The following is an 11,968-nucleotide window of genomic DNA, read 5'->3' on the forward strand; positions in this document are numbered from 1 at the left end:
CCGGGCCAAAGTCAAGTTGGAGCTGCTGATGAGGTTTATCCCCAACCTTACCATTGTCAAGCATCATACATCTCTAACAGAGTCTGCCGGGGCAAACCACCTTATTTGTCAGGGGTAATGTTTGTGTTTATGGGCATGTCAGGGTTCTTAACATTATCTCTTGAATTATTACAGCACCTCTGTTAATAGGGGAGTGGCAGAGATTACTTAAATATTGGAGAGAGGGATTCAGAGCCATAACGAAACAGAGCTTTGTCTTGGGCTATATGATAAACGGTGGACCTGGGGCAAGGAGGCTGGCTGACTGGCTTCCAGTTCTAGATCTCACTTAGATAGCAAATCGCCCCCCCACCCCCGCTCCAGCTGACAGGAGTTTCTTTAGGTTACTCTTCCTAAGACAGTTACATCTAGAGAACACTTGTTTCTGTAGATTCATCTGTCACTGGCTTACTGACTTGTATAGTGTTTATTTATGAACAATTATTTCTATAGACTCATACGTTACTGAGAATGTTTTAAAGGATTAAAATTAATGTCAAAGGAAATTATGTAATTTGGTAAGTAATTTTTCATGCAGTCTCAGAAAGAAAACAGCAGTTTCCTGGCCCCAAACTTAACGTTTTGAAAATTCTAAAGGGAATAATGTTTGAGTGATGTTTTAAAATTGATATCATTTGGGGTCAGTAATTCTTGGCTGGTACAAAGCTTAAAAATGAAAGGTTTGTCTCCTCCATCATTATAGTTTTCCTTTTTGCTCTGATTTCTCTTTCTTGTTCAAATCCTCAATAGGATTGCTTATAGAAAATATGCATAAGCCTGGCAGAAAATCCTTTGTACAAAATTTTAACTTAATATTAAGCAACCTATCAGTTTTGAGAAAAATCTATGTTCTTTGAGGATGTAGTTTTAAAAGGCCCTCATTATTATATTATCACAATATTATATAGCAATGCTGGTGATAGTAATAATAATGGCTGACAGAGTTGACAGTCTTGATTTGGAAGCTTTAGGTAAATTAGCTCAAGTAGCCCTCACAAGCGGCCTGTGAGGTCAGTAATTGTCACCCTGCTTAAGGACACGAGCCTAAAGGAACCAGTCTCTCACCAGCGGCCACACAGTGATGAACTATTTCGAGGCTCTCCCTGGATGGTACAGTTAATCAACAGGAAAGCTACAGGCTGGAGATGGAGACACAGCCATGAAAAAAGTAAAAGCTTGTCCTGGGCTATGTGGGAAGCGAATGGTGGAACTGAGGGAAAGAGCCATATTGACTGTGTCTCTGCCCTATATCGGAACTATTCAGAGTGTTTGTTTTATTAGTGTTTAGATCCCTGGTTCCTTCTTCTGTGATACTTTCATTGAAGAATTATATTGCTGATATTGTTTTCAAAAATTAAGTTGGCTCGTATAACAAGAAAGTTATTCACTTCTAAGAAATTAATAACCACACAAGAGGAAAATTCATTTTTGAAGTTCTGTTTTCACTTGCTAGAGAGCATATGCAAATAGTGTCTGTACAATTACAAAGGTATGTAATTGTTTAGTTTATAGCCTCAGTCTCACTGTTTAACAGCCCCACTTTGCATATGAACATTTACAGGTATAGCAAGCATTGCTCTTTGGTGAAGGCATTTTGAGATTAGTATAGCCTTCAGTTTTGAAAATGGTTGAGAATCTGTTGTGAGACAAATTATTACTTAGTTAATATAAAAGGCTGCATACAGATAACACTTAGGGCACTTTTATTTTTATCAATATTGCAGGCTAGATCAACTGAAAGCCTGCCTTACTGCCACTATCACCTAGAAATTCTGGGTTAAGTACGTTTTTTAAAATCCTCTTGGTATCACAAGAAAGGGAAGTACCCCAGCACTGAAAACAAAACAACAGACTAGTGAGTTTATGAGCTGACACTAGAGCTGCCCTAGGGCACATTGTCCATGTGGCACTCGGTTAACACCAGGGACAGGAGGAAAAGTCTCCTATATGAGGCAGGAATTAGTACTGAGATCCCCACATAAATCTAGTACACCCAGAAAAAGGATGCACTAGGAAATAAAAACCTGTCCATCAACACAAGAAAACTTTCTCTCAGCCTGGGCTCTAGATGAGAGAAAACCTCCCCTAAGGATGGCTCTGCTTCTCAGGCAGGCTTGGGCTTAATTTACATTAATTGCATTAATAGAGGCCCCTAAGGTCAGAAATTAACATAAAAGTGGTCTGAAGTTGGTGATATTTTTGGGTCAACTGGCAGAAGACAAAGCACAAATCTCTTTGGAAGGACCATTCCTCCACCCAGGCAACACTTCCCAGATAAACCCTACTGAAGATGATTCACAGTACAAAATTACAAAACACACACATGAAATCAAGAAACAAAACAAAGGCTGGATTAGACACTTGAGTTCAGATAACAATAAAAAAACGATTAAAACTACAAATAAGTTTGTTTTAAAACAATAAAGATGACAAGCAGCTTTTTGGCTCTCCTTCTAGAATCTCTGTTTGGTTCAGCCTCCTCACCTCCACACCAGCCTCCACCATGTCCACAAGAGTGACCCAGAAGACCTACAAGGTGTTCATCTCTGGCACCCGGGCCTTCAGCAGCCACTCATACTCCAGTGGACCCAGCACTCACACCAGCTCCTCGGCCTTTTTCCAGGTGGGCAGCAGCTACCAGAGTGTCCTGTCTGGCCAGGGGGTATGGTAGGGCTGGGAGTATGGGGAGCAAAATAGCTGTCCAAGTGAACCAGAGCCTGCTGAGCCCCCTGAAACCGGAGGTGGACCCTAACATCCAGGCCATGCGCAATCAGGAGAAGGAGCAGATCAAGACCCTCAACAAGTCTGCTTCCTTTGTAGATAAGGTGCAAAGCCTGGAGCAGCAGAATAAGATTCTGGAGATCAAATGGAACCTCCTGCAGCAGCAGAAGATGACTCGAAGTAACATGGACCACGTGTTTGAGGGCTACATCAACAACCTTCGGTGGTAGGTGGACACACTGGCTCTGGAGAAACTGAGGCTGGCGGCAGAGTTTGGCAACATGCAGGGACTGGTGGAGGACTTAAAGAATAAGTATGAGGATGAGATCAACAAGCACAGAGATGGAGAATGAATTTGTCCTCATCAAGAAGGATGTGAATGAAGCTTACATGAACAAGGTACAGCTGGAGTCCCGCCTGGAAGGGCTGACCGATGAGATCAACTTCTACAGGCAGCTTTATGAAAAGGAGATTTGTGAACTTGAGTCCCAGATCTTGGACACATCTGTGGTGCTATTCATGGACAACAACTGCTCTCTGGATCTCAAGGTCAAGGCCCAGTACGAGGACATTCCAAACCATAGGTAGGCTGAGGCTGAAACCATGTACTAGATCCGTGGTCGGCAAACTGCAGCTCGTGAGCCACATGCGGCTCTTTGGCCCCTTGAGTGTGGCTCTTCCACAAAATACCACGGCCTGGGCGAGTCTATTTTGAAGAAGTGGCGTTAGAAGAAGTTTAAGTTTAAAAAATTTGGCTCTTAAAAGAAATTTTAATCGTTGTACTGTTGATATTTGGCTCTGTTGACTAAAGCGTTTGCTGACCACTGTTCTAGATCAAGTATGAGGAGCTGTAGATGTTGGTTGGGAAGCATGGGGATGACCTGCATCACATGAAGAATGAGATTTCTGCCCTGACGGGTGTGGCTCAGTGGATAGAGCGTCGGCCTGCGGACTGAAGGGTCCCAGGTTCGATTCCGGTCAAGGGCATGTACCTGGGTTGCGGGCACATCCCCAGTAGGGGGTGTGCAGGAGGCAGCTGATCAATGTTTTTCTCTCATCGATGTTTCTAACTCTCTATCCCTCTCCCTTCCTCTCTGTAAAAAAATCAATAAAATATATTTTAAAAAAAAGAAAAAATAGAATGAGATTTCTAAGATGAACCGGACATCAACCAACTCCATGCTGAGCTTGAAGGTCTCAAAAGCCAGAGGGCTTCCTTGGAAGCCACCATCACCGATGCTGAGAAGAGTGGGGAGCTGGCCATCAAGGATGCTCAGTTCAAGGTGGCTGAGCTGGAAGCTGCTCTGAGGAACACCAAGCAGGACATGGCCCAGCAGCTGTGTGAGTACCAGGAGCTCATAAATGTCAAGCTGGCCCTGGACGTGGAGATTGCCACCTACCACAAGCTGTGGCAGGCAAGGAGAACTGGCTGGAATCTGGGATGCAGAACATGAGTATCCACACCAAGACTACCAGCGGCTGGTTACATGTTAAAAGTAAAAGAGTAGAAAAAGAAAGCTGGTAGTTTCATTATTACTGGACAAAATAGACTTCAAGGCAAATAGTATTACCAGAGAGAAGACATGGATGGACACAGTGCCTGGAGTCAGACACTTGAAGAGCTTCACATGATATGGAAAATAGACTTTACATTTGAAACATTCATATTATTTTGTATGGCTCCAAAGGACAGAACCTATAGGTGGAAATTATGGGGAGGCAGGTATTGACTCAATGTGTTGGAAGGAATTTTATAACAGTTAGTTCTCTGAGTGAAATGTACCTGTCCCTGAAGGTATTCAGGCAGAGGTGGTAGAGAAGCTGTGGAGGGAAATGCATGGGTGGAACAAGACAGATTGTTTCCAAACCTGACTGTGCAGTGGAATCACCTGGAAATCTTTAGAAAATATGTATTCCATGGCCTCTTTCCAGATTTAATGAGCTGATTCTATATCCTAGAAATCTTTTTTGAAATGCTTTCTAGGTGATTCAGAACTAGTCCATGGAATAGCATTAGAGAATCACTGGCCAGATGACCTCTAAAGTTTTCACTGACTATGACATTTGAGGATTTAATAATATACTTGTGGACATTTGCCTGTGAACTGGGAGATTACTAGAGGTGGAATGGAGACTGGAATATCTGTGAAATTAGGTATAACTCAACGAATACCCTACATGCTTTCTCCACTGTTCATGAGCTTTTCACTAGATGCTGATGAAGATGATGAAAATGAACATATTTTCTACTCAGAGCAAATGGCCCAATAGGCCCAACAGGCCCAACACAGCTTATTGTTTGTTTACATCTCCAAGATCTGATATTGGACATAAGTAGAGATTGTGTTCCAACTCTAGAGCCCCAGAGCCTCAGAGCCCCAGAACTTTTCATACACAGAAAAGCCCCTGGGAATCTTGGTAAAATACAGATCCTGCTTTAGTTGGACTGGGATGGGGCCCAAGCTAATACATTTGTAACAAAGCTCCCTAGCTTCTCAGAGAACCACTAGACATTCAGGAACCTTCTCTTTAGATAAAGAAGATACAGAGGTAGAGAAGCTCTTTTGGTTTTCCAAAGACCCCAGTCTTTAGGTCAGATTATCACTTTGTCTTAGCATCATTGTGAATCAACAAGGGGAAGGGGAGAGTGAAAATGCAGTAGGTGGACTGGATTAGGCAACAGGCATGGGAGTAAGGCAGAAGTTCAGAGCGGAGAATGATCTTAAATGCTTAACCGGCTAGTCCCACACCAGAAGTGGATAGCAGTAATGGCATAAGGGAGACCTACCTGGCGCATCAGAAGACCAGAATTCTAGTCTCAGAGTACATTTCTTGCTTTATGTTGTTTTGATATGCTTGTTTTGTTTTTTAAGTGTTTGTCCTTTCATCTGTCACTTAATCTTTCTGAGACAGTTTTATCTCTAGGATATACTAACTAGGACTTTCATGTGCTTATTTATAACTTTTATTTATTTAGGTAAAATTTATATAACATAAAATCAATCATTTTAAGGTGACCAATTCAGTGATATTTAGTACATTCACAATGTTGTGCGATCACCACCTCAACCTAGTTCCAAAACATTTTCATCCCTCGAAAAAGCCTATATCAATTTAACAGTCTCTCCCATCTCCCCTCTACCCCTCACAAGCACAAATCTGTTTTCTGTTCTATAGACTGACCTATTCTGGGTATTTTATATAAATGGAAGCATTGCAATATGTGACATTTTACATCTGGCTTCTTTCACTTAGCACAAGTATTCTCGATTCATCCATGATGCAGCATGTACCAGTACTTCTAGGTTCATCCACAAGGTACCATGTATATACAGTATTCCATATTATAGCTGAATAATATTCCATTGTATGTACATACCACATTTTGTGTATCCATTCATCTGTGTATGGACATTAGGGTAGCTTTCATCTTTTGGCTACTGTGAATAGTGCTACTATGAAAAAGCATGTACAAGTATTTGTTTACCTATTTTCCTAATTTATTATTTTTAAATGTACCATTTCATTTAATTATCAAAGTGTGTTGAAAAGAGGTAGGTATTTTACTGACAAGAAACAAGTTCAAAGTGACTTGCTCAAGGTTCATAAGTAGTAAGGACCCAGAAATGCAAAAATTCTGACAGGAAATCCAGTGCTCCTTCAAGTTATTCCACTGCAGGCTCAGCTGTCCTGAGAGTCAAAAAAGGAGAATGTGTATAAAACTGAGCAGCGGGCTATATGTATAAGTTGGTGTTGGTAGTTGGTATTTGAGATGCCAATTGATGCTACAGGCATAGTTTCCCACGTGGGAGGTCAGCGCACGCTGTCTCTATTATGGCCAGAAGAGAGATTTTAGACTTGCAAAAGGTATAACAGAGTGGTTGGACACCAGCAAAGGAGTTTGACAAGGCTGTCACATCTGTTCAATATTTCTACTGAAATAATCATGGCTATTGCTGTTGATGGTTACCATAGTGGTATTAAGGTTGGCAGAAGGAGATGATGTAATCTCGAGTATGCTGATGACATCCCGGCTGCTGAGTCTGTGGTTTCTGCTCTGGAAAGGCTGGTGCCTTAGACTAGGGATGATTTAGACGCTGATAACGGCAGCTGAAAAGCAGAATATTTTAGCAGCAGCGCAAACTGGGAGTGATTAAGAAAAGTAAGTGAAGGGTTATGCTGCCAATAGTTTATGATAGGGAGTGAGAGCCATGGCCCTCTGGCCTATAAAAGTGAGGGCCAATGGCCTAGTCAGCGTTCATGAGAATGAGGTCCTGAGCATAAAATGCCTGCCGGGCGGCGGTCGGCTTCACATTATCTCACCTCGGACCCATTCTTGTTCTAATTTAGTCCCCGTGTCTGATTAGATAAAATAGCTATGAGCTGAGCCTCAGTCCACAGACTTTTACCCAAAGAGATGAAGACCAACACCGAAATGCCGCTACTGTCAAGCTGCGTTAAAGCCAGAGTGATGATGACAATATCTTGGTGAAGGAGAAGAATGACAATGGGTTGAAAGAAAGCATCATCTGTTTCCAGAATCCCGGAACGTTTCCTTCTGAAATAACTCATTCTGTGTGTCTTGATTTCCTGACAAGTAAATCTTGAAGAACAGAACTGGCATTTATCAGGGCAAATACTTGTATGTGGGCCTCTGGAAGGATTTGTGACAGGGTGTGAAAACTGTGTTTTTGAAGAATTCATTGCTATGTGAGGGTTCCTAGAACCTTCTTTGAAAATCAAAATAATCTTTTGATCAGGCGTGTTGTTATGATTATGAAAATAGCACGTGTTTACTGGGAAGAGCTTACTGAAATACGAAAAAGAGGAAAAAATCATGCATATTTTCACAACTGTTAACGTTATGGCATTGCTTCTAGTATTTTAACCTTTTATGTAATTGGGACCATACTTTATGTTCAATTGGCTTCCTGCTTTTTAAAAATTACTTACTTGTACACATACTTCGGGCTGCTTCTCTGCATCCAAGTATCCTCCCAGGGACTGGGTTTCCTATGCAATATTCCCACTTAGAGCAGAGGAAAAGCAAGGCCTAGAACGATCTATCCCTTCTAGACAGGAAATGACTCAGATTTGAGCAAACCACTTTCTCTGGCATTGTTCAAAGCTGCCTGATTTCTTTGAATACTTGGTGTGGTGGTGAGGCTGTGGCCAATTTCAGATTTCTTTGGAAACTTTAATCTGAAAAGCAGTTTCTGCTTTGTAAACTCACACAACGTTGCTATGAGAAGACAACAGCATGGGTATCTTTACAGTGTGGTGGAAACCTAAGGCCCAGAGGGAGTGGTGTGTGTGTAGGTTGAGAGATCGGGGCGGGGGTGGGAAGGGGAGGGCAAAAACAAACTAGCCCTGTGGTAGATCTAGAAATTATTCTGGAATGCCCGCTTCCTTTCTTCCTCCTTGGCCACCCCCTATTCATGCTTCTAAGACCAAATTGAGTCCCATCTCCTCCTGTAAAGCCTTTTCCAGCTAATCTCCCTGTTTCTCACCTCTCATGTTATTTGCAGTTTGGATCTCACAGTCTGTCTCTTTGATACTGGACTGGCTCAAGGTGCTTCACAACCCTACGCATTTCCCTTGCACTGTTGGTAAGCTCTGTGGTAAGTTAGAGGCGGAGCGTTGTGGTCCATGTTTCCTCCCCTGGAATTTGGATGGGCTGTGTGGCTCATGACCAGTTTCTGAGCCCTCGCCCTAGGGGAAGTCAGCTGCTGGGTAAGAAGTCTGATTCTGGCCGAAACCGGTTTGGCTCAGTGGATAGAGCGTCGGCCTGCGGACTCAAGGGTCCCAGGTTCGATTCCGGTCAAGGGCATGTACTGTGGTTGCGGGCACATCCCCAGTGGGAGGTGTGCAGGAGGCAGCTGATCGATGTTTCTCTCTCATCGATGTTTCTAGCTCTCTATCCCTCTCCCTTCCTCTCTGTAAAATATCAATAAAATATGTTTAAAAAAAAAAAAAAAAGAAGAAGTCTGATTCTCCTGAGACCACCTTACATGAAAATAGAACATTGCTTTCCACATCCCAGTTTCCACCCATTTCAGGCCAAATTCCAATCGTGTGAAGGAAGGCACCATATTGAACATTCCAGCCCCCGAATATGCCGTATAAAGGAGATGCGAGGCCCCAGATCTGGTTGTGGGGAGGTCCTAATCACCATGGAAGAGAACCAATTGTCCAGGTGAGTCCTAACCCATAAAATCCTGAGAGAGAATGGTATCGTTGTTTTTGTAAACTACAAGGCTTTGTGGTACTTTTTTATGCAGCAATAGATCACCAGAGCAGACTCCTGGACCTTGCATCAGTGCTTCTCAAACTTTGCTGTGCTTTCAAAACCACCTAAGGATTTTGTTAACATGAATATTTGACTCACTTGGTCTATGTGGTTTATGGTAGTGTCTGAGATTCTGCAATTCTAACCAGCACCCTGGTAGGGACGATGTTGCTGCTCCCGGGTCCTCCTGTGAGTAGAAATGTGTACCGAGGAGCAATATTTACCAGCTGAGGAATATTGCATGGGGGATTGTGCAGATTTTCAAAGGGCGTTCACTTCTGGATTGATTAGCTGAATAGCTTCATAAATTGAAAAGCATCTGCCATAAGACACTTGATCTAGAGCAGAATTTCTCAAAATGTGGTCTCTAGATCCACTTGCGTTCATATCGCCTGAATGTGTTAAAGATGCAACTGCACCTCAGTCCTGCAGAGTCAAAATGGAAGGGGCAGGAATCACCATACCCACAAGATCTCCAGATAATTTCTAAGCACGAATTTGAGAGCTGGTGAATTAAGAGGAAGGACTGGGTTTTAGTTCTGACTTTGGGCCTTAACTGATGGCTAGCAAATCACCTCACCTTTCTGGGTCTCAGTTTCTGCATCTGTAACATGGGGGCAGATGTTGAACTAGAACGAATCCCATTTCTGATGTAGTGTGTACCCTGCAGTCTCTACTCCCGGTTAACTCGACCTCTTCTCCTCTTGTCCTCTCTGTACCCTGAAGCTTAGGGAGCACACACTCTGCCCCCAACAGGACAGCCGTCTTCACCGTTGTCTTCCGTGGCTCACAGAGAAGTAGGTCTGATCAGAAAGCACACAATGCAGGAGCTGCCATTTCCTTTCAAAATATTTTTAAAGCAAATATTAGTGTCAAGGCCAATGTCTCCTCAAAATAGCATACATCTGCATTCTATTTTGTAATTAAACTTAAATCATTTCTTAAATTATATGTTTTAAATGGCAATTGTGCAGCATTTAAGATTTCCTCTTGCCTTGAGCATCATTGGGCAAATGTGTTCATGATTGAATTAGCAGACCTTTGATTTTAAAAGGACTTTTCAGTGATCTTTTATGGTAGATTAAAAAGCAATTTACTAATTTACAGTTCATAGGAATTCCGTGCCCTCCTTGAGTTTTGTAAATCAATTCTGTGCTAATAAATGTGACTATAGCTCTAAATGTTTCATTTGGGGACAGCTGGTCTCATACACAACCCTGAACTCACAATAACATAATCGGTAAACCTATATTTTGCGAGCTTCTTTGTGCCCAGCAGAAGCCCCTCTTAGGAATCTCTTCATTGGTAGCTGTCGGGGAGGTTTAACCAACAGGGCTGGGAAGTACCAGCTTAATTGTTTGCTCATCTTTTCTCTTTATTACAGTGAGTAATCATAGTTGAAAGATAATTGGAAAATGGGGTCACTTACCTCAGGGCTCCTCCTCCTGGGTATGGCTCTCTCAGCCACTGAGACCCCCATATGTTTTCCAAAGGATACATAATCATGATAACAACCATCAATACTAGTATATATAAAACCCTAATATGCAAATAGACCAAATGGCAGAACAACCGAACAACTGAACAACTGGTTGCTATGACGTGCACTGACCACCAGGGGGCGCATGGAACATGGCCGGCATTGGTTTCAGCAGGATGGGGGAGCAGGTGAGGGGGGGTCACCAGACCACGGGGGCCAGGGTGGGGGGGGGGGCACTGTTCGCTGTCATTGGGGCGAGCCTCTGGTGGTTACTGAAAATTCTTTGCTCCCACATGCTGCAGTCCTGCCAGGCGCTCGCACCTGCTGCTAGCGCCAGCCCCACTCGCACCTGCTGCCAGTACTGGAACCACCACTCATACCCGCTGACGGCACGGATTAGGGCTGGCACCAGCAGTGGGTGTGAGCAGGGCCAGTGCCATCAGTGTATGGGAGCAGCCGTGGCAGGAGTGGGGCTGCAGGCAGACAGGGGACCAGGGGCCAGGATGGGAGGGGCCAGGCGGGGGTGCAGAAGATGGGCTGAGACTGGCCCACCGCAGCCTCTTGGCCCACAGTTCCATTCAAGGTGCATAAATTTGTGTACTGAGTCCCTAGTAATAATAATAGTTAATACAGGTAGAGTGCTTACTATGTGCCAGATAAATGTGAGCTTATTTAATCCTCACAACTCTACAAAATTCATGCCATTATTAATGCTTGTGTTCTATAGTTGAAGAAGCTGAGGTATAGATCAAATAACTTTCTCAGGATCCCAGAAGTAGTAAATGGTGGAGCTGAGATTTGAACTCAAGTAATCTGGCTCCAGACCTTGAGCTTATAACCAAAATACTATGCTGCCTTTATCCCTGGTGACAAGTGGGCTCTTTCTATATAAAACCACTCATGTTTAGCTGATGACTGGTTTTCCGAAAGGTTTCTATTATTTATATTTGGGACAGGTATGAGAAATCAGCAAACACTTAAAACTCAACACTATAGAGGAAGTAGTCAACAACTTGGTGTGGTTTTTTCCTTTCAAATTCAATGGCAAACTATATGTCAGTCTTTGACAAGTCAACTCAAATCTGTCTCAAATGGAAGTGAAAGGTTCAAGCCACTGGTGGGGAGTCGAGCAATTTCCTTGGTAGGTTCTTGGGAATGAGCCGGTGAAAGCACTTTGGCCTCTGACAGTCCTTCCGCTGGAGGGAGATGGCTGATGAAAGGTGGTCTGGATTCACCTTCCGGTGGCGTCAGAGCTGAGGCTCCAGCTGCACACGAGGTGTTTTCCTGGCTTTCTTCGGGTTTTGCCAATGCGAAGGGAATTGAATGATGAGAGGGAAGTAAAAAAGGGGGCTGGCCTGTGACAGTTCAAAGATAAGGCATTGGAAGGGCGGAGGAATGAAGTCACCCAGACCCAGTGTGGGTACCAGCGCTCCACGTGA

At 43.3% G+C, this 11,968-nt stretch overlaps 1 pseudogene across 1 annotated transcript; it reads left to right on the forward strand.

Annotated features, from left to right (window-relative positions):
• The first annotated feature begins 2,542 nt into the window (after positions 1-2,542).
• On the forward strand, positions 2,543-4,285 carry LOC308252761 (keratin, type II cytoskeletal 8-like; annotated as a pseudogene). Its single transcript has 3 exons — positions 2,543-3,376; positions 3,594-3,678; positions 3,916-4,285. The product of its transcript is annotated as a keratin, type II cytoskeletal 8-like (transcript).
• The last annotated feature ends 7,683 nt before the right edge of the window (positions 4,286-11,968 follow it).

The sequence above is a fragment of the Plecotus auritus genome, assembly GCF_963455305.1.
Source record: "Plecotus auritus genome assembly, chromosome: 7".
NCBI classification, from domain to species: Eukaryota; Metazoa; Chordata; class Mammalia; order Chiroptera; family Vespertilionidae; genus Plecotus; species Plecotus auritus.